At 49.7% G+C, this 20,479-nt stretch overlaps 1 protein-coding gene across 1 annotated transcript in view; it reads right to left on the bottom strand.

Moving 5' to 3' along the window:
• ACCSL (1-aminocyclopropane-1-carboxylate synthase homolog (inactive) like) overlaps positions 1 to 20,479 on the bottom strand; it is a 135,289-nt gene that overhangs the window by 18,565 nt on the left and 96,245 nt on the right. The window contains exon 2 of the mRNA XM_074336247.1: positions 4,783 to 4,835. The gene's annotated coding sequence lies outside the window, so the exon portion shown is untranslated. The remainder of the gene's footprint in view (positions 1 to 4,782; positions 4,836 to 20,479) is intronic.

The raw sequence follows: 20,479 nt of genomic DNA, 5'->3' as shown, positions 1-20,479 counted from the left end.
ACGCTGAGACTGAGGTTCAGAGAACTTGAGTGCATTTCCCAAGGTTGCCCAGTGAGTGAGCAAATATGGAGGCTGTGAAAATGCACCAGGGGAATCTCCTGCTGTGGGAGCATCATGTACTGACAGCCCCAGCCACTGTCTCCCTGGATCCACCATCGCATTCTCACTGAGCAGCTTCTGCTCCTCCTGGGCTGCCCCCAGCCAGGGAGCCAGCAGCAGGGTGATGAGCACAGGCCAGTTCCTAGGAGTCCCCCAATTCCTGCATCAGCCTCCTTTGGCTCAGGACTCCTCTTGGGCCTGGCTGAGCCTATTTTGGAATTGTGTTGCAGTGCAAGACTCTTCCTGCCCCAACCCCCCTTCCTCCTCTCTTTGTTACCAGGATCACAGAATCTGAAATTTCTCCCGTCTCCTTCCACTCCCTCCCGTTTATTCTCCACAGGTGTTGCCCCAACAATTAGGTTGCGTTTTGAACCCCCTTTTGGTGTCTGCTTCTCAGAGGACATGAACTGACACAGTGAGAAAGCTGAGGTCCAAACCCATGGAACCTCTACCTGATGCTTCCTTTGTTTCTCTGAGACACTTTCACGCTCAGGAAAAACAGGCATCTTCAAAAGTGGCGACCATCCAGACCTCAGGGGCTCTAAGGCCACAGAAAAGGAAAACTGCAAGGATAAGAAAAACAGGGCAGGAACCTCCACAGACACGCCTGGGGGAGCCAGACAGACACCAGGCTCTTCAGGACCTGACACGACCCAGCAGCCTCCACAGAGGGGAGGATGACACGCTAACATTTCTTCTCTGCCCTTTACTCCCGGTATCTAACTGAACCCTCCACATGCCCACAAGGCCATATTATAATCCCCACTTACAGGTGAGGACATGAAGCTCAGAGATGTGAAGCTGCCGGCCTCGAGTCACACAGCTACTGTGTGGCAGGGCCGCGACTTAAACCCGGGTGGAGGCTGAGCAGTCGGGTGCTTTCCAAATCCTGGGTGTAAGTCCCTGTTCTTTCATATGTTCTAAGAAGACCCTGGGCAAGTTTCTTAACCTCCCTGATTCTCAGTTTCCCTGCGTATAAAACCTGGACACTCCCTGTCCCTTCTTCCTAGGGACATGGGAGTTCTGTCCCGACCCCACCTCCACCTCCAGTCTAACAGGTTTCCATGACACCACGTTGCTTCCATCCTGCTATTGCCACAAATAAGGTGAGGACTTTTTAAAAACCCAAGCCCAGGCCGATCATAACTGCACAGGAGCCAATGTCCGGGCCTGATTCATAATCCAGTGTTGCTTTATTTCTATAAAAAACCAACACATCAACAACCGAAACCCTGATAAATTAGCGAGGGACACAGAAAAGTTGAAGGCTTGAAGGCTCCAAGCCAAGACCCAAAAAAAAAAAAAAAAAATCCCCTGGATTCTTTCCCCATGAGGGGAGGTTTTCCATAGGGACACAGTCTCGTGCTTTGGCTCAGGAACCACGCTGCTTTCTCCTTGAAAAAGCTCCTGGGATAAAAATAGCCAAGCAGAAAGCGGCCCCTTCTGGGGCTTGGGGACGAGACTGGGATGGATGGAGCGGAGGGGGCCGTGGCTCCCAGATGCCTGTGTGCTTGAGAAACAGGAGAGGGGTGCAGCACTGCAGTTTGGGGTCTGAGGGGAGGTGGGAGATGAGCCTTCCCGGTGAAGAGGAGGAGGACATGGTCAGGTCAGGACCTCCCAAATTCACTGAGCCAGAGAATCCTGCAGAAATACTGTTTGGGGGGCAAGAAAAGGAAGAGGCAGGGTCTAGACTCTGATAGATCCCCACGCCACCAAACGAGAAAGACCAGGAGGAGCCCCGAATACAGCAAAGAAAACAAAACAGGCCCAGGGGACTCTGATTTGAGTATCTGAAATGAACCCAGGCCAATGGAGCCACTTCTGAGAGGCCCCTTGTCCTGCCCCAGGGGCCCCCGTTTAGACTCTGTCCTTCTCCTTCCTGAGCAACCCCTTGGCCAGCCCAAGGTCCAGCCGAGGCCACCTCACTGAGCCATCCGGCAAGCATGCAAGCAGACTCGGGATTCTCAGGAGCTTAGGGTCACAGACTCCTTGAAACTAGGAGGACGCTTCAAGATTGTCCAGTCCCTTATTTAAGCCTCATAGTGAAGATGGGGCATCTGAAGTCCAGAGAGGGCGAGCAGTTTGTCCAAGTCACACAGCAAGTCTCCTGACTGCCAATCCAGCACTGCCGCAGCACACAGCTGCCAGAATATCAGTCATCCAACAAGAATGATCGAGTACCTGCTGGGCACCAGCACTGTCCTTGGTATGCTGGCATGCGGTGGGGTTAAGTGCACACAGAATGCCTCTCTGAAAAAGTGCCATCTGAGCAGAGACCTAGCGGCAGTAATGGTGAGTCATGAGGACACCAGGCAGGACAGCGTTCGAAGCAGGGGGAGCAGTGAGTACAAGGGCCCTGAGGCTTCGTGTGTTCAAGGACCAGCAAGAGGCTGGGTGGCTCGAGTGGAGTATTTGGCCATAAGATCAGAAATGAAATAGGAGAGCTCTGCAGGCCACTGTAATGACGCTGGCTTCCCCTGTGAGGCAGGAAGCCTTTCAGGGTTTGGAGCGAGACTTGATCTGATTTAACATTGAAAAGGATCCCTCTGATTATAATGTGGAAAAGATTACAGAGGGTCAGGCCACATAGGAGGATGTTACAATAACCCCACGGTGAGGTGGTGATAACATGGTGGTCCTGTGAGGATGGAGAGGAGGGGTTTTGCTGCCTGCTCCACAGGATTGGCTGCTTGATGAGACAAGGCATGAGAGGGGGAGAAAGACACCAGGGACCTTCCTGGGCTGCCTGGCCCTGGCCCAAACAACTGGAAAGACTGAGTTGCCATTTACTCAGGTGGAGAAACCATGGGAGGAGGAAACTTGGGGGAAGATGGGGACAGAGTATGTGGATCCAGCCTCGAGTCAGAACTCATTCCCTGGGGGCCTTTCTTAGATCATGTAGTTCATTTGGTCCGGAACAGCTCACACCCGAGTTCAGCCCCAGGCCATGTGACTGACAGGAAAAGCCCAGGTCAAGGCTGTGTTGCAGGTCAGATTCCATCACCCCAAATTCACTCATACCACAGCTCCACACCCCAGCCCAGCCTGAACAAACTTGTTCCAGGGGATGCATCCATTCTGAAAATATTTTTTAAACACACGCTTTCATTTCTCTCCTATTCAGTGGTTTACAAAACATTCTTTCCATCTTATTCCATGACCCTCATCCCAAGCCTATGAGATATGTTGGGCAGGCATTATCATTCCTATTTTACAGATGAGGAAACTGAGGCAGAAAGGCTAAGTTACTCAGGCATGGTAAATGCTCATCAAATGTTAGTTCCTTTTCGCTCCTCCAGGCCCACTCAGGGCCCAAAAGTTAAAAGTAAAACAGGAATGGAATGTCCACAGGGGGCTGTGAAAAGTGTCAGTAGATTTCTGGGAATCTAGAATTCCACACGCAAGCACAGGGTTGTGAGTATGCCCAGGAGAGATCTAAGGAGGCCCTGACCTCTCTCCTCTGACTGACCTTGAGCCTCCACACAAGAAAGAAGTGAAGGCCAAGGCCAAGTTGTAAATTGTCTTCCAGAACATTGAACACATGCGCCAACACATACATGCAGAACCCCTTGGGAAAGACTGAGAGACTTATGGGATCTAAGCGTTTAAGGACATCTCCGTCTAATCATCATTTGACCAGTAGGCTAACAAGCAGAGCCTCCAGGGGCCTCACATGATAAAGACGTATCCCAGAAATGCAACATTGTGTTAACATCCAAAAGCCAATCAATGTAATACACCCTATTAACAGAATAAAGGACAAAAACCATATCATCATCTTAATAGAATTAAAAAAAATATTTGACGGAATCCCTCACCCTTCCACGATAAAAACACTCATTAAACTAGGATAGAAGGGAACTTCCTCGACCCGATAAAGCGCATCTATGAAAACCCACAGTGAACACCATTTCTAATGGCATTTTAGTGACAGACTGAAAGCTTTCCTCTTAAGATCAGAAACAAGAAGAGGATGTCTGCTTTCACTATTTCTATTCATCACTGTACTGGAGGTTCTAGCCAGGACAATTAAGCAAGAAAAAGAAATAAAAGGCATTCAGATTATAAGAGAGAAGAAGAAAAAAGGAGACTAAGGAAGAGGAGGAGGAAGAAGGGAAGGAGAAGCAGGCAAAGCAGCAGCAACAGCAGCAGCAAAACTGTTTCCACATGATATGACCTTATATATAGAAAATCGTGAGGAAAGTGTATGTGTGCAAGTGCACAGTAAAGCTAATAAATGAATCCAGCAAGGTTGCAGGATACAAGATCAAAATACAAAAATCAATCGTATTTCTACACTCTAGCAATAAACAATTTGAAAATGGAATTAAGGAAACAATTCCCTACTTGTTTTGCAATATAAAAGAATAAAATACTTAGGAATAAATTTAATAAAATAAGTATGAAACTTGTACATTGAAAGCTGCAAAACATTGCTGAAAGAAACTAATAAATGGAACGACATCTCATGTTTATGGATTGGGAGACAATCTGTTAACATGGCAATAATCCCTGAACTGAACTACAGATACAACACAATCTTTATCAAAATCCAGCTGCGCCCCCCCCCTTTTTTGTTTTGCAGAACTTGAGAAGCTGATCCTAAAATTCATTTGAGAATGTATAGGACCTACTACATAGCCAAAACAATCTTGAAAAAGAAAACAAAGATGGAGGACTCACCACAATTCCCAGCTTAAAAGTTACTTCAAAGTTGCAGGACTCAGGACGTGATACTGGAATAAAGGCAGATATAGAGATCAATGGAATAGGATTGAAAGTCCAGCAATAAACCCTTGCATTTATGGTCAATTTATTTTCAACAAGAGTGTCAAGACAATTTTTTTTTAAATAGTATTTTTCTTTCCTTTTTTTAAAAATTTTTATTGGGGAATATTGGGAAACAGTGTGTTTCTCCAGGACCCATCAGCTCCAAGTCAAGTTGTTGTCCTTCAATCTAGTTGTGGAGGATGCAGCTCAGCTCCAAGTCCAGTCGCTGTTTTTAATCTTTAGTTGCAGGGGGCACAGCCCACCATCCCATGTGGGAATTGAACCAGCAACCTTGTTGAGAGCTCACGTTCTAACCAACTGAGCCATTCGGCCGCCCCAAAAGTGCCAAGACAATTTGATGAGGGCAAGAATAGACTTCAACAGATGATGTAGAACAACTGGATATCCACATGCAAAAGGGTGAAATTGGACCCCGACCTTATAGCAAATGCAAAACTTAATTCAAAATGGATCAGAGACCAAAATATAAGAGCTAAAACTATAAAATTCTTAGAAGAAAATATAAAAGTAAATCTTCATGAGCTTGTGGTAGGTAGTGGTTTCTTAGATATGGCACCAAAAATACAAGCAACAAAAGAAAAAAATTTTATTGGATTTTGTCAAAATTAAAAACTTTTTTGCTTCAAAGGACACTATAAAGAAAGTGAAAAAACAATCTCAGAATCTGAGAAAATATTTGCAAATCATATGCCTGAGAAGATTTAGTATTTAGAATAGTATTTAGTATTTAGAATAAGAACTCTTACAACTCAATAATAAAAAGAAAAATAACCCAATGTTTAAAATGGGTCAATGATTTGAATAGACATTTTGCCAAAGAGAATATAAAAATGGTCAATGGCACATGAAAAACTGTTCAACATCATTAGTCATTAGGGAAATGCAAATCAAAATCACAATGAGAGACCAATTCCCACTCACTCAGATGGTTAGAATAAAAAAGACAATAACAAGTGTTGACGGGGACATGGAGAAATCGCAACATTCATACATGGCTGGTGGGATTGTAAAATGGTGCAGCCACTTTGGAAAACAGTCTAGCAGTGCCTCAAAAAGTGAAACTGCAGTTACTGTATGACACAACAATGTCACTACTAGGTCTGTACCCAAGAGAATTTAAAACATGTGTGAAGACAAGAACTTATACACAAATGTTCACGCAGCATTATTCACAACAACCAAAAAAGTGGAAATGACCCCGTTCATCAACTAATGAATGGATAAACAAAATGTGGTCCATCCATACAATGGAATATTACTCAACAGTAAAAAGAAATGAAGCAGTGATACATAGAACAATATGAATAAACCTTGGAAACTCTATGCTAAGTGAAAGGTCACAAAAGGCCACATATTAGATGATTCCATTTATGTGGAGTGCCTCGAATGATCAAGTTCAGAGAGACTGGAAGTAGATTAGTGGCAGCCAGGGGCTGGGGCGAAGCAGGAATGGAGAGTGACTGTTAATGGGAACAAGGTTCTTTCGGAGTGAAGAAGATGTTCTGGAACGGATAACAGGGATCGATGGTTGCACAACACAACTTTGTGAAGATACTTAAAACCACTGAGTTGTGTACTTTTTAAAGGTGAACTTGAAGATCTGTGAACTATACAGAGGGTGCCAAAAAAATGTATACACATTTTAAAAAAGGAAACTCTGTTAAAATAATAATAATATATACCGATAACAAAAGATGAACACAAGTCACGTTTGACGTCTGGAATTACAAGAGGTGCTCAAAGTGGTTCCCATCGGCGTCCAGACACTTCTGATTACGGTGAACTACTGCTTGAGCAATGTTGACCAAAGTGTTAACCTCTCCTAAAATGTGCACACAATTTTTTTTTTTGGCATCCCCGGTATTTCAATAAAGCTGTTTTATTAGAATGTGAGCAGTTTGTTATTATTATCATTATCCTGGCCCCAAGCCTAGAAATGGACCCTTCTAGAATGGGTCCTAAAGAACTGGGGGGGCTGGTACCCCCCACCAAGCCAAGGCCCCCCCTCACCCTCTGGCTGCACATGCCAGTGGAAGTTGAGCCCGGGCTGCTTCCAAGCCTGAGAGAAGCTTCTGTCCTGACGGTTAGTAGGCTCCTGGATCAGGAGGGGAAACCTGAGTGGGGCTGGGTTGAGTCGGGACCTCCATGGCCCCCTGCATCTGCAGAGCTGGGGTAAGCAGCATGAAGCTAAGATGGGCTGTTACAGACCCCACGGCTGACAGTCACATCCCAGTCTGGCTGAGCTGTCTGCTTGGATTTGTGATATTCCCTGGCAAGCTCATCCCCTCCCAGGTATCTGCATCCTTGCTGTTCTTAACCAGGCTTGGGGTGGGCAGTGCCCAGGGTGGCCAAGTTTCCTTCCCCCAGTAGGGGTGGGGAACAGACAAAGGCCGAGATGCAGGGAATGGCCCACTGTCCCTGCTGAGCAAGGAAAACAACTCTGGCCCCCTGGGTCCCTGGCTCCAGTGTTCTTCATAAAACATTTTTACTAAAACAGTTCTCCCAGAAGGCCCTACTGGTGCCCTGGGAGCCATCTAAAAGTTTATGGCAGAATCATCTCTATTTGACAGTAGCTCATGTCCAGCCCAACCACAAGCTGCTCACCCCCACTTCTCTCCTCCCCTCCCCTCCCCAGCACCCAGTAGCTTCCAGGAACAACTCCACCCATCCTCCTTCTTTATCTCCCATGTCGATCATCATAACATGTATCATTTATCAAGCCCAGGGCTAGGCACTTTACATACATGATCTGCTTTCATCTCCACAACCCAGCAGAACGAAACTCTTATGAGGCCAACTTTCATGGAGGAGCCCGAGGCCTGGAGAGGTCATGTCTCTTGCTTAGAATCCCACCAAGCAATAGAGGCACGGTTCAGCGGATCCCACAAAGCAACGGAGCCCCCAATGCACTCTTTTCATTAACACTTGGAGCCTTGCTCAGGGAATGAGCAGAGCTCATGCCCCAACGCCGGGAGAATAGTACCACCTCACAGGCCAGAGGGGCAAAGGGGCAGCCAGGGGCTACGCTTCCCTGCTCCTGCAGCCCTGACGGACCCCTAGCCCAGCATTTTCTCCAGCCTTTCGAATAAGGCTAGGTAGGTTGTACACAGGGAGCGCTAGACACACGGGCCACATTGTGACTCGTGCCACTTGGAGTTGTTCAGTGCACATCCCATACAGCTGTATGTGTGCGCCCTGAATTTTCAGCAGTCCTTCCATGGCACTCCCTGCTCCCTTCTAAACTAGTGAATTCTGCCCATCTTGCAAGGCCTGGCTCAAATTCTACCTCCTGCAGGAAACCTTCCTGTATCAGCCTAGGCCACCTCGGTCTCCTTTCCTCTGGTCTGCTATAGACAGGCTCCTCCCATTGGGTATCGGGTGGCTACTTCTGTGTGGGTGCCTGTGTATATCTGAGCGTCCTTGGTGAGCTCCAGGAGGGCAGAGTTTGGCTTTGAAATTACTTGTTTCTCCCACCTCACCTGACAAAATGCCAAGGCTCTATAAATATGTGTGCATTGGCAGGTGTCCAGATTACCACAGAGAGTCAAAAACTCCAGAAATGAATCAGAGCGTTTCAGAGCTGGTGGTGTCTCTATGTGTGTTTTATGTTTGTCCTCCCCATTTTGTAAGTGGGAACACTGAGACTCAGAGAGGGAAGTGGTTTGCCTGGAGTCACGAGGTTAGTCAGAGCTCTGACTCCCTGTGCAGTGCTCTTTCCACTGGCCACCCTGCGTCTTAGCTCGGGGCCCTGTTTCTCCCCCCAGAAATGCTACAGCAGGTTTGTCTATGAGTTCCCATTCTGATCTACTAAGAAAGTTCCAAATCGCGGAGTCCTGTATTTTTAGGATTGGGAATGACCATCGAGGCCTGTTCCAACCCCCCACCAGTTCCTGAGGGCCAGCCAACTTTTGCCCCAAGCCAGCCTCCTCATCTGAATGGATACTAGCCTTTTCTGGTTCTATGAAATCGCCATGTGTGAGGGCGCGAGTTACTGGAGCCTGATTTCCTCCCTCTGAAAGCTCAGGCCAGAGTAGCTAGGAGAGGATTTAGTCTCCTTTCCACTCTGTTGTGGCCTAGCTGAGTATCTTGAAAATGGCTGCTCTCCAATGCCCCTTCCCCCAGCTCAGCTATGACAGAAGCAGTTACTCCCCAAGGGACCTCAGTTGCTGGAATCCAATCACCTTCTAGGCCTGCTCCCAGTGACTAAGCCGGCAGCAGTACTGCAGCGGCCACCATCCAGCAACCTGGGGTTTTTCCACTCCAGAATCCTGCAGGAACTTCCCTTGACCTGGACCACCAGTGGGGCAGTTAGCGGAAATTTAGCCAGCTATGTCAAAGCTCCGTTTTCCTGGGGCTTCAGGTCTGGCTTTATCAAGGCACAGAAGAGAAAGGACCCATCGTGTTGGGGAGGTTTTCATTGGTTGGAAGAAGTATTTGGGGATGTTAAGGCCACACGGGGACTAACTCAAAGAAGAACATTTTATGGAGGGGGGGGAGTCAGAGTTTCTACGATATGATCAAAAAGGACGAAAGGAAACAAGGAAACAAATATGCTTTGATATTTACTACATGCCAGGTATTTTCTTATGTACAAAGACGTCTTATGTTTCACCTAACCCTCACAACTAACTTAGAAATTAGTGGTCTGCCCCCATTTTACAGATATGGAAACTGAGGCTCAGAAAAGGTAAGTACTTGCCCAAGAATTTCACACAGATCTGCCTCTGGCCATAGCCCAGGCTCTTTCTGGCATGCTACCTGGCTAGGAGTTAGCGTCAACCTTGAAAATGAACCCACTCTCGTGCTTATTGCTGAAGTATTTTTACATGAGCTGGTGAGAGGACTGGGCTTCCAGACAGAAAAGACCACTGGTCGGACTTTTAGGGGGCCTTGGGGTCTGGGCTCTGTCCCACACTCAAGGAAGGAAGTTGCTTCCTGTCCTGGGACTGCAGCTTCTCCACCTCTGTCATGAGGCATAGAGGGCGTGGAGGCCTGTCAGGTGGCTTCCAGGTCCTAGACTCATGTCCTCTTTGTTAGATGGCCCTGATTTCCACTGGGGGAGAGTGGGTGCAAGGCAGTGCAGCAGCGGAGGCAAGACCGACCCTGGTATAAGTCTCATTCGGCTTTAGGCAATGTACTGAACCATCCCAGACTCAGTTTCCCATCCATGAAATGGGCTGTTGCCAACCTTATAGTGCACGGAGGGGGCAAACACTGACACAGTGCGTGAATTGCAGACCTAGCCAAGGACCTGGGACACAGTAAGCGTTCAATCCGTGTGTTTGGAAAGGAGCCGTTAGCCTGTCACCAAGTGCGTATCGAGCTCCTATCACATGGCCAGCTCGGTGAGACCATCGGTCCAGAGCAGTTCGCTCATGCCAGTGGTTATGGCCCCGCCGGCGCCGCTGGCTCCTGGGCGCCCCCTGCATTTGTATCACCACATCCCTGAAAGAAGGGAGAGTGAGGACAGTCAAGTTGCCATTGGCCCTCGGTGGAGGGTACTGAGGACGGAGGGCAAGTCACAAAGACTTGCCTGTGATTTCTTAGGATGGGAGCAGGAGCCCGAGCCGGGGAAGTGCCCGGCCCACACCCTTTCCTCCCGCCCCGGTGTCTCTCCACGGTGCTGCCCACTGCACTACAGGTCTCATCCGGGCGAGTCCTCTCCCTTTCCCACCCCAGGGGCCACCCAAAGATGGAACACAGGCCTTCAGAGTGAGACTCTGCCAGGAGCGGTCCTGTGGTCACCAGCCTCCAATATGTCCCCAGTGACCCACATCCTGTGTGGGTCCCTCCCACACTCTACTGTGTGACCAATAGAATACAGCAGAAGTGACAGCATGTCACTTCTGAGACTAGGTTGTAGAAGACTGCAGCTTCTGTCTTGGATACTATCTATCTATCTATCTATCTATCTATCTATCTATCTATCTATCTATCTATCTATCTATCTATCTCTATCTCTCTCAGCACATCGCCCTGGGGAAGCCACCTGACCTGTCATAAGAACATTCAGGCAGCCTATGGCCCATATGGTGAGATACTGAGTCTCTGGCTAAGAGCCACCGAGGACCGAAGCCTGCCAATGACCATAGTGACCCTGCCTTCAGATGACAGCAGCCCATGCCCACAGCTTGACAGCAACCTGCTGAGAAACCCTGAACCAGCCACTAGCTAAGCACTCCTGAAACCCTGGCCTTCAGGAACCGTGAGATAATAAATGTTTGTTGTCTTAAGATGCTGTTTTGGAATATTTTGTATCACAGCACTAGATAACTAATACATGCTCCCTCCCCCGCCAGCACCCAACAGGTCACAGCAAAAAGGGCACTTTTCTGCTCTCTGCCCCTCAGCATGGCACTATAACTGTTTAGGCCTGTTTCCTCAGCAGTAAAAATAGGGGCAGAGAGGCCTTCTCCTCAGGGCTGATATGAAGACTGACGGAGATGAGTTCAGAGCCAGGAGAGATTTATAGGGAATTTACAGCAAGGGAATTTGCCACTGTCAAGGGTATATGTCTTTACATTTTTAACAGATATTGCTAAATTGCCCTGCAAAGATTGATCAATTTACTCCCAAAAAAAGAGTATTTAGGGGAGCCTGTTTCTCCACACCTAGCCAGCACCACACTCGTTGGAAGGCTGAGCCCAGAGTGGGCACAAAGGGGGACGGTGTCGAGAGCCAAACACCAGCCCCACTGACCACAGAAGACCCCTTCCTGGGCCATCAGCTCCTCGCAGGAGCCCATAGGGTCATGCAGAAGGAGACCCTGGCAAGTTGGAGAGAGCAGACTGTCAGGGGGCTCCTGTCTCTTCTCCTGCGTCCTCTCAGAGCACCAGCACGGGCAGTGACTCCCTCACGTTTGCACTCAGTGTACAAATATTTAGCAGGACCTTACTTAGTAAGAGGTTCCAGGGCTCTCAGTTGGATATATTTGTATTTTAAAAGGTAATCAGAATCCTGTCTCCCACAGAGAATATTCTTTTCAACACACACACACACACACACACACACACACACACACACACACACACACGGTTTGTAAGGGTCTCCCGGCCCATATGTGAGCTCTGAACAGGCCAGTATGCCCTTCTAAATGGACAATTTTGAAATACTTCTCTAGCATGTGTTTGGTGGGGGGAGGAGAAAAGTAGATTTCATAGGTATGAAAACTTTTTTATATTTAAAACTCTTTTATTCATGTATCCATCCATTCAACAAATATTTGCTGAGCACTTACCACGGCTCAGGATAAGGAGAGACAGAGGGTTAAGTGTAAGGATAGAGCTAACTTATATGGATATGTTTACAAAGCCTTGGTCAAAATACGTCTCACCCTCCTTCCTAGCTTTGCACTAAGTGCAGGGGATAGCATGATGAGCAAAAACAGATGTGCTCCCTGCCCTCCACGACGTTATAATGAAGTGGGGGAGGCGGCCATTACTTAGACAAGTTCACTAATAAATCCATGGTGAGGACCGTGCTAAGTGCTAAGAAGTGCCAGTGTCAGAGCCCAAGATGGGAGGACAGACCTAATTGGTTGGGGGGGTGGGGGGGAGACGGTCAGGGCGGATGTGCCAGTTGAGCAGATGTCCAGGCAAGAGGCGAGGTAACACGGTCCAAAGAGGTAGCAGGGCACACGGGCAGATGTGAACAGATCTGACAGATACTTCGGAGGGAAAAATCACAGCGTGGTGAGGAGAGGAAGGGATAGGGGCTCCTGGGTGATAGGCCCGGAACGCAACACAATATTTTAACTTATTTGGACTTTTGTTTCACAGCTTTTCCATCACCCAATTTGCCTAACTTGAGTCACCCTTGCCAACTGCGGATAGAGGTAACGTACATGGATATGTTTACAAATCCTTGTTAAAAATATAGTGCAAACTGCTCAACCCTGGCTTTTGAGTCAGCGGGACCTTATTCTGTTGTCTGTACTTCTTGTTCCTTCTGATAATTTTCAATTTTCTCTTGCTATTTTCCAGACCAGACAACATCTTGGGAGACACAGGAGAGGGTTTTGAGTTTAGATAATGAAGTAAATCAGTCGTTCCTGGCTATCGGCGTCATACCACGTAAGACTCTATTCAGCGTTTTGACAACCTGGGAATCGCGACATTATCAGTCACACTCGGTGAACTGCCAGCGAGTTACACGTGAACTTAGTGGAACCACTCAGCAAAGAGAGCTTAAGAGAGAAGGGAGATTTTTCCACTCACATGAGAGGAATTGATTTAAATTTTGCCAGTCATATAATAAGCCCCCTCTGAAAACCTGAATTAACTTGAACCATATGTTCACTTTATTTCAGGAACATTCACCCCTGTATCTGCAGTACCCAGAGCAGTGCCTGCATGTATTGTGTTCAGTAAATACTTGTTGAATGAATGAGAGCATGTTTTGGTATCTCTCATTTATATATCTGTCCCCTTAGTCTAGTTCTTCCATCGCTGGACAGTTGTTTGGAGCAGGGAGCTCTAGTCTCATAGTTAGCGTCACTTAATAAGAAAGAAGATCTTTATGACCAGGAAGGACAGAGGGAACAGAGAGCTGAGGGCTGGTGAGAGCGACTTGCCCCTTCAAGGTAACAGGGGTCCCTTGTCTGTGAGCAGCCAGAGTCCCTTGATCCCAAGAGGCACATTTTGTTGACATTTTCATAGTCTGGATTGCTGAATGACCCTTCCAATTGATATGCACATTTAAAAGGCAGAATTGTTTTATCCCCGAAAGACCTAGGAGAAAGTCCACGGTTTGTCTTATAATTGATGGAGATACATAGTAGATTCATTTTAAGAACACTGTCCCATCACTCAGCCCATCTCATCACATCCACCCTCCATGACCTTTGGCCTGCCAGTGTGGATGCAAGTGTGCTGGCCCCAGCGGTCAGCGCTGTTGTCTACTGCCCTGACACTCACGCCCTATGCTTGCCCAGGGCTGTTTGTCTTTAGTGATCCCCACTGAGCTGCACCAGTGTTCAGGAAAGGGCTCTTTGGGCCTTTGACCCAGACATGAGTGGGTCCCCACTGCCCCCTGCAGCCCTGGCCTCCAGCCTCATTGCCCAGCAGGGGCTGCTTGGAGGGGGGTTTGCATCAGCCCTCACTGGGACGCAGTGAGACCCCTTTCTGTGTACCATCCCCATCAGGGGCCTGAGCCCTCTGGACCTCAGAAGGCCAGAGAAGAAGGGAAGGTGGAGTGGTTAGTCTCACCCAGGGGGAAGGCATGGGTGATATTGTCCAGACTCAAGTGTGGTTTGGAAGCACTAAAAGTCAGCCCTTTCCCTTACTTTCCCTAGACAGTCAAAGCTTTCCCTGAAGCCTGGACAACACCAAACGTAACCCTGTTGATGGCAGCACCCACATGGCTCAGTCTCTAAGTGGTATTGGATTCAAACAGCACAATTTGACAGTTTGCAATTTAATAGCTTTTCTTAAACTCACATTTCTCAAAAGGTGCTTAAGGAGTACTCAGTTCATAAGCTCTGTGCAACACGTTTTATGTGCAATTTCGTCTTATCCCAGTTTTGTTTCACACCCTCCATTCTCTGGCACTCCTCTCCCAACTCCCCTAATCCAAGCCCTAGCCTAGACCCGGGGAACGGTCCTTGGCACCAGGAGACCCTCCTGTGTGGGTGGGGAAGGGGAGACACATCGTCATCTGCTTCTGCAGGTGGGGGAAGCAAAGGCTGGGGACACTGAGACCACACCACACTTGTCCTGCCCAATAACAATAGCAGCTGCACGTATGGAGCACCCGGCATTGTTTTTATTGTAATAACGCAACAACAATAAAAGCTAACGTTTATTTGTTAAGAAACCCTTTGGCTTTGAATGCTGGCTCTGACACTTACTCGGTATGTGATCTCGGACCTCATATAAATGGGGACTAATACTAGCACCTACTTCTGAGGGTTGTCAGGAAGATGGAACTCGCTGTTCCAGGTGACCTGCTCAGGCAGAGCCTGCAACCTGGTAGGCTTTCAGCACGCGTTACCAGGTGTCTCAGGCCATTTAAAGCAGCAAAGTAGGACACAGGTGCTACCACTGCTACCATTCTACAGACGAGGAAACTGAGGCCAGAAGAGCCTAAAGGACTTGCCCACGTGGACACAGGTCATATGTGGGAGGCTTACACTTCAAACTCATGCAGCCCGCCCCAAATCCATCTTCTAAATCACTATGTTCCCTGTCTAAACAAACTCCCCTTTTACAGATGAGGGAAACGAGGCTCAGACAAGTCCTGCTGACGCCAATGACAGAGTAAGGGCAGCTCCTGAGGTCTGATCAGTTCCGTTGACACTGCTCTCTGCCCTGACAGCCCCAGGAGGTCACCGAGAGGTAAGCAGCCCAGTGACCAGAGCACGAACTGAGTGCTGTAGTCCAGGCACCCGGTCCTGGGCCATGCTGCCCGTGGCTGCTGGGTCACCTCTTAGCTTTCTGCAATCTGCTCACATTCCAGGGAGGAAGTGTCTCATTCCCGCAGTGGTCAAGGGCCCTACCGCCACCACCAAAAGCAGTCCCTGAGCATTGTCTTGTGGCCTGGAGAAGTGACAGCCATAGAGGCTGACTCATCCTGGGGTGTGAGAAGTCTTTGGGAGCTGTCCTGTGGGCACGGAAGTACTGACATGTCCAGGCTGATGGGGACAATGAGATAAGAGGCCCGGAAACTGGGCTGCAGGATCAGTCGCCACACCGCCTCCCGGCAGGACTAGTGGACACAAGAGCTGGTGGACGCGGGCTCACGAAGGAACTTTCTTCCTACACTCAAATGCCTGACACACCTTGGGGGAGAGCAGAACCCTGTGCCCTGTTTCCAGGAGTCAAGACAGACTCGCTGCACCATCCAAACTCTCACCCATATCATCTCATGACCAAAGGAATATGAGCATGTACAAAACAGACCTGGACTCGGTCATTCCATCCTTCCATTGTCTCATTGAATCCCCACCACAAACCAGCAAGGCAAGCATTATCATCTCCATTTTCCAGAGGATGAGCCTGAGGCTCAGAGAGGTTGAGTGGCCAGCCCAAGGTCACACAGCTCCATGGCAGAGGCAAGACTCAAGAGCTGCCTTTCTCCCTTATACTTAGGTGTCTTTTCTTGGATTGAATCCAAGGCCTTGACCCTAGGAGGCAACAGGGAGTTGGTCTGTGGGATCAGCTTCATTCTGGGACAAGGAAGAGGACACAGCTGCCTAGAAGTCTGGCATCTTGAAGAACCCGGCTTTTGTCCAAATACTCCCCAGTAGCAGCAGCTCCAAATTCCACCTCCAAGAGGGGCATCTGGGAAATCTCGGGCCTTGGAGCCTCTTTCCTGACCAGGCTCTGGCATGTCTGGCAGGGAGGGGGGCCTGGAGCCGGGGGCTCTTCTCTCAAACTGGTTTCAAATAAAACTCAGCCCCCAGAAAGCCATCCATCTGAGGGAGAAGGGGCCTGTGACATTCCTCGGGCGGCCCCATGCAGATCTGGCAAAACCCAGAGCAGGCCTGAGGCAGTCTGCCCCGCAGCGCCCTGCCCCAAGGGGCCGCCAGGTGGCCGACTCTGGCCTTGTATGGGCAAAACCATCGTGCCAAGCCTGGCTTTGGAGGCAGCTTTCTCTCTATTTCAGTCCCGGGGGTAGTATCGGTCTCGCCCCTCATCTCTCACTGCGTCAAACATCAGCCAGGCCTGCCAGGACCCCCGATGCAGCCTGGGGGTGGGGGTGGGGTCAGCTTGACTCCCCAACCTCAGGGAGATCGCTAAAAATTAATAATAATAATGACAACAACGATAATAGCAACAACTAGCTATTATTTCTGCCAGGCATCCTACTAAGAGCTTCCCATATATTATTGTCTCTTTAAGACCTTAAAGAAGTGGGTGACATCGTTTCTGTTCTCCACCAAGCAACTTCTAGAAGTTAGGTAATTTGCCCAAGGTCACAGTCAGCTAGGGGCTACAAAGCCAGGCACACTGGTGTTCAGCCACTCAGAGGAGCTGCATTTAGCTGGCACCCAGAGCTGAAAGGGGTCTCCGCCTGCATCCAGGCCGAGCCATCCAGCCCACAAGGGAGCCTGGGCCTCCCACGCTGCACTTTGGTGGCCGGTCCGGGCCGAGATCACTCGGGCTCCAAGGCCAGAGCTCAGCCCTCTCCCCTGAGCACCCTGTTCCTAAGGGTCTGGCCAAGTCCTGGCTCTACACAGTCCACCCCTCTAGCCTGGTCCAGTTCTGGGATCCCGGAGAGACAGTCTGTACAGAGAACAGCTGGAAACGCTGTGGGCGGCTGGGGGGCAGGGTGGGTGGGGCCCTGAGATCAGGGAAAAGATGCAACTGGTGGGCTACACTGCCAACTGGGGCACACACACTAGCCCTCCCCTGTACTTCAGCATGTGGGCAGATTCCTTGCACTGTGGATCTTTGGAATTAGACAGACCTGGGTCCAAACCAGCTTCTGCCCCATGGCAGCTGTTTGACCCTGGGAAAAACCCTCAACCCCTCTGAGCTTTGATTTCTCCATCTGTAAAATGGTCTAATGGGTCTACCATCTCTTCTAGTTGTTGAGAGAACTAGATGTAGAGTGACCCAGCGGTTTGCCTGGGACTGGTGGGGATTGGGGCGGGGTGGGGGGGTGGGTTCTGGGCACGTGTCAAAACTGGGAATGTCCTGGGAAAGCAGGATGATTGTCACCCTGTGGAGATCCAGTATGCAAAGCACGGAGCACAGAGCCTGGCTTAGAACACACTCACTGCACAGAAACTGTGTTTGCATGAAGAGGCCCACTCCTCAGCTGCGGCTCCCTCCATCAGCCCTGCCTCCCTGCAGGGGATTTGCCACCCGAGTTCACGAGCTCAGGAGCAGAACAAAGCCTGGTGCTGCCCCCAGGGTCCCCCTCCCCACAGTAGACCCGCTTTGTCCTCAGAACCCCCCCTCCCCCGATAGAGGCAGGCTGGGTGCCAGCAGTAATTACAGAATCACTTATTCACAGAAGCCTGCACGTGCAGCCCCCATCAGCAGTAATTAGGCAGCTAAAGGGGGTTTGAAAGCCCATCAGGCAATGCAGGGAGGGAGTGCTGAATGGGGCAATCAGCCTCACCAGGCGGGGGGGTTGCGGAGGGTGATAGGGGGGCAGGGAAGATTGGGAGTCTCGGGGAGGCAGCCTTTGAAACAGCTACCCCACCCCCCCTACAGCTGTCATGTACAATAAAGGGGTGGGGGTACTTGCTAGGAATGGAAAATCACCGGGCAGACTGGCATGGAGAGAAGTAGTGGGCTGGCAGGGAAGGATCTTTGAAGACAAGGCCACCCTCATCACCACAGTGTACCCCCATAAATTAGATCTTCCTGCAAGTGTCCCAATGTCCTTCATTAGGGCTCTGCCCTTTCGAAGTGGGTATTCTCTCCCTGTGGGAAAGCTGGATCATCTAAATGGGAAAGAACTTCTCTAAAGCAGAGCTTCTCTAACTGTAAAGTGCTTTCAAATTACTGGGGTTCTTACTAAAATGTAGATTCTATTTCGGGGGTGGGAGCATCAGGGATGGGCCTGAAAATATGCATTTCCAACCAGCTCCCAGATGCTGCCCATATCGTCGTGTTGGACCACACTTTGAGGAGTGAGATTCTGCTGCATTTCTGGGGATGGGGTGGCAGAAGGAAGGGGAAGACCATGAAGTCATTTTCCTGCTCTGTGACATCGGGCAGGCCCCCTCAATGCCCAGAGCCTCACTGTCCTAATGCAGAGAAGAGGGGACATCACACTGGCATCACAGGGCTGCACTGAGAATGAAATGGAAACACACCCTAGTGAGTTGAAGAATGGCTTCTATGGGGAGGGACCAGTTTTGCCCAGAACACCCCCTGGGTAGGGATAAAACTCAGGCTGAGCTCAAATTCTGGAACTGGTGAAACTGCTTCTCTCACTTCTTGATCTTGCGGTCCATACGTGGTTTGGGGGATCACCAGGTGGGCCGATGGGGGGCAGACACAAAGAAGAAGAGCTTGGCCCAGGGCAACCTGATCCAAGCCCCTTCCCCAACTTGCACTCCAGACAGACTTTCCTCTCTGGTTCTCTCAGCTCCAAGCCTCTATATAGTGGTTCTAGCTGCCTGGGATGCCTTCCTCCCCTTCAGCTGACTCACACCTGGGAGCCCCTTGGCTTCAGTTTCCCCCTCCCACCTGTCAGCTCAGCCCCAACCCTGGTCCTCAGGACCAATTAGAACTAGAGGTTGGTTGCAAGTCTCTACGGAGTCTTTGCTCAGGGTCTGGGATGCCTGGTCTGGTGACCTTGACCTCAGCCTCTCCCAGGACAGGGGCCTGGCTTTGCTCAGCCTGCTGCAGCCTCTCCCAGAAACCCTCACCTTTCTCCAGTCCTCTCTCCAGCCTGTAATGCCTGACAGCTAGCCACTGCCCAGAGGCTGAGAGCCTTGGGCGAGGTTCTTCCTGGCTGAGGCACCCACTATCTCCCAGGTAACAGGTGCCCCCTGGCAGATCATAGACCAGCAGCCCATGGGCAGCAGTCAGGTTCCGAGGAGCGGATGACTCCTGGGCTGCCTCTCCAGGCTGAGAACCTGAAGGGCAGATGAAAAGTCAGAGGGGAGAATCTGGTAATGGCGGAAAAGGCCCCTCTCCACTAAAACCCAGACTATTGTATTCTATTGTGATTGTTCTCTTTCTTTCTCATGCTTTTAAAAACCAGGTTTCTAGTAATTGAATTACTTTTCTGCAAAATGTAATAACCTTTTACATTTAAAAGCATTTATTATGAAATAATTCAGATAAGCTAAAAGGTCTTACCCAAGTACACCCACCCAGCTAAAACCGGAAAACACAACCAGTGCAGCTGCCGCCTCCTTGCACCTCTGCAGAGTGGTATCTTCTTCCCCACTCCCAGAGGGGTCAGCATCACAGTGCCCCATCCAAACCCTCCAGCCCTGAGCAAGGCCACAGCTGCCACCCCCTTTTATGGAGTAGTTTCTCCACCAGGCACCGTGCCAGAGCTTCTACATATTATCTCATTTATTCCCCACAACAAAAATCACTGCCAGGTAAGGTGACAGTGAGGATTCTGAAAGTCAGAGAGGTTAAATATCTTGCCTGGCATCACACAGCATTCAGACCCACGGCAGGCAGAGTCCCAAACTGCCCTTTTCCAGATGTCAATTAGGGCCTGGGAGTGACCCTGCCACCTACCCCAAGTAAGGGGTGGACCATGGAGAGTGATCACCTCACTATATCCTCTGTAGTCACTGGTGGTTCCCAAGGCCCAGTCTCTTGGGGAAGTCAATGGTAGAACCATGAGTTGGCCTCAGAGACGACTTTGGCCCTCCTGTTTCCAGATTAGTTATAAATAGGGGCCAGAGGAAACATGTTTGCTCAACTGCCAGAGAGACCCTCACATCATAAGTTTGCCCTGAAAACCATCTGGGGGTGGAATTTCTTCCAAAGAGTGGGTCATTCCTGGGGCTTCCTGTGCCCTCTACCTGGGTGCAGCTAGGCCAGCCAGCAGGGAGGAGCAGGGCTGGGGAAGAGTCCGAGGGATGAATCCTTCGATGTCGGGCTCCAACAAAGCCCAGAGCAGTGTAGGGAGGCTCAGTCCTACCACCTCTCCTACCCCCACC

The sequence above is a fragment of the Rhinolophus sinicus genome, linkage group LG06 (genome assembly GCF_036562045.2).
Source record: "Rhinolophus sinicus isolate RSC01 linkage group LG06, ASM3656204v1, whole genome shotgun sequence".
Taxonomy (NCBI): Eukaryota; Metazoa; Chordata; class Mammalia; order Chiroptera; family Rhinolophidae; genus Rhinolophus; species Rhinolophus sinicus.
The sequence above is the reverse complement of the archived record's forward strand: the minus strand, read 5'-3'. Positions and strand labels throughout refer to the sequence as shown.